Source organism: Miscanthus floridulus, chromosome 9 (assembly GCF_019320115.1).
Source record: "Miscanthus floridulus cultivar M001 chromosome 9, ASM1932011v1, whole genome shotgun sequence".
Lineage (NCBI taxonomy): Eukaryota > Viridiplantae > Streptophyta > Magnoliopsida > Poales > Poaceae > Miscanthus > Miscanthus floridulus.
In genome coordinates this window covers 98402405-98404646 of record NC_089588.1, presented here as the reverse complement: position 1 = coordinate 98404646, position 2242 = coordinate 98402405, and positions in this window count along the sequence as shown.

Genomic DNA, 2242 nt, shown 5'->3' with positions numbered 1-2242 from the left:
GATATAAAGAATGACCATGCCCATGGTCCTATTCCTCATCCACTATAGGAGCAAAGCAGTTCTTGCAGTAGTCGTGGTACATAACATTATCTACAACAATGGGAATAAAACCCTAAGTACGAGAAGGTACTCAGCTAGACTTACCCATCATCAACTAAAATACTAAGATACCAAGGAGTATGCAAGTCTTTATGAGTAGAGCTGGTAGACATTATTTGCATAAAAAGCATTAGTTGTCCAATATCTGTCAAACTGTGAATCACCAGTTTTTAATCCTATCTCATACTAGATTAGCAACTATCCTATGCCAAACATGTTGGTACCATTAAGTCAACACATTAATAACCATATCTAGTTGAGTTCTTTCATAATCTCATAACCAACATTTCCATCAATTACTATGATGAAGTGTACTCCTATGAAGTTCTCACTATCCGAGGGAGACGGTGATTTGAATCGATTCCTTCCCAACTAGGGAAATATTCCTAACACACACCTAGGCAACCTGATCAGGGGCCACCTCGGGTTACCTTTGGTACAATTCAGGTAAAAATCACGGGTAAGACCAGCGCTGCACCCTCAAAGACACTACCAATCTGCCAGGAAGCTCAGGACTCGAACCCGCCCTTGGACTCACGCCATTGGCTCTCTGCACATCCTTACTGCCTCTACGGTGCGCAGTTTAACTACTCGTGTCCCTAGCCTGAGTTGAGGTACCCGGCTTCACGGTCGAAACGACTTATCCGGCCAGCTATGTGAGAGGCTTGCGTTCAACATGACAAGATGACCTCCAACGACCGGTCCTTAAATGACACAGACGGAATCACTATGATTACCACCATCATAAGACTCCACCCGGTCTCCAATTAATCAACAAGTTATGTTCCACGATAGCACAATATAGCCAACCATGATCAAGTTATCGCCTAAGGCTCGCAGGTGACAGGAAATCACCCGACTTCTACCGGTCTAAGAATAGCTAAGAATAAGGAGCGTTTCTAGACTTAAATAGGATTTAGGGTAGATATTCTGGTCAAGGAAAATTAATATGCAGCAAGTGTTTCCAAACAACTCCTATCATGTAATGCATCAATGCGAGTAACGTAGGTGACATTAATAAAATAGGGAGACTTATAATGGCTCGGGGCTTGCCTTTCACAAACGTGGTAGGCTAGCGATCTGGGCAATCGAGAAGATGATCAGCTTCAGGCTCTCCTTCTCCTAGAATCTCCTGGTGCTGCACCTCTTGGCTCTCCTCTTGTGGATCGGCATCGAGTTCCACCAACGTGATCTCCTTGGCTGCACCTATTGTATGCATATGCATAAGTAAGTTCCATGAATGCATAAGAAAGATCATGGATGGTGTGACATGGGAATGTACATGATGCTATGATAATGATGTTAAGTTATACAAATGATAACAACGTTAATTTCTTGTTTACTGAGTAGGTGCATAACTCTTCTCTATCTATTTCCAATATTCTTCACAAGACAATTTCTGATCTACACATAGTAGTTACAAGTTTAAATCATACCTGTAGTTCTACCAATCCAAATACTGTGATCTTGGACTTTCTGGAAAGCTTATAAAATTTCCTACAACTCTTATTTAATCAGAAAAAGCTAATTCAAACTCTATCCTAACCAAAATAGGCAATCTTTCCAGCTCTATCCAGAAATTCTAGAGAACAAGTATTTCGGGAGACCAACTTCAAACAGCTATAACTCCTAAACCAAATGTCCTATGACCCTGAAATTTTGACACAAGATAGATAAAGAAGTTATCTACAACTTTGTTATTAACTATTTTTATAGTAAACTTTTTTGACTACGCAAAATATGCAACAACAGAATCTGTCCAGAAATCTCTAAAATTGAATTATAGAGCAATAATATTTTCATTGCATATAAGTATTCAAATTTGGACATCACCAAGTGTACCAACAATTCAGGAATATCAAATATACTCAAGAAAACATAATGGTCAAGCCCAATTTATTTATTTAAATGCCTTTATTAATTTAATTAGATAATTAGGTGAAATAACAAACATATACCAAATTTGCACAGTAAATTCTCAGAAAAATACAGTAGCTTCCCAGTGCTCCCAATAGACTACTATATAAATTACATACCATTTGAACATGTACAACATCCTCTACAAAAATGATAAGCTAGCAAGGTTTATTTTTGTGCAAATAGTTACCCCTATAGAAAAGTGTCAAATAACAGATTTTATATT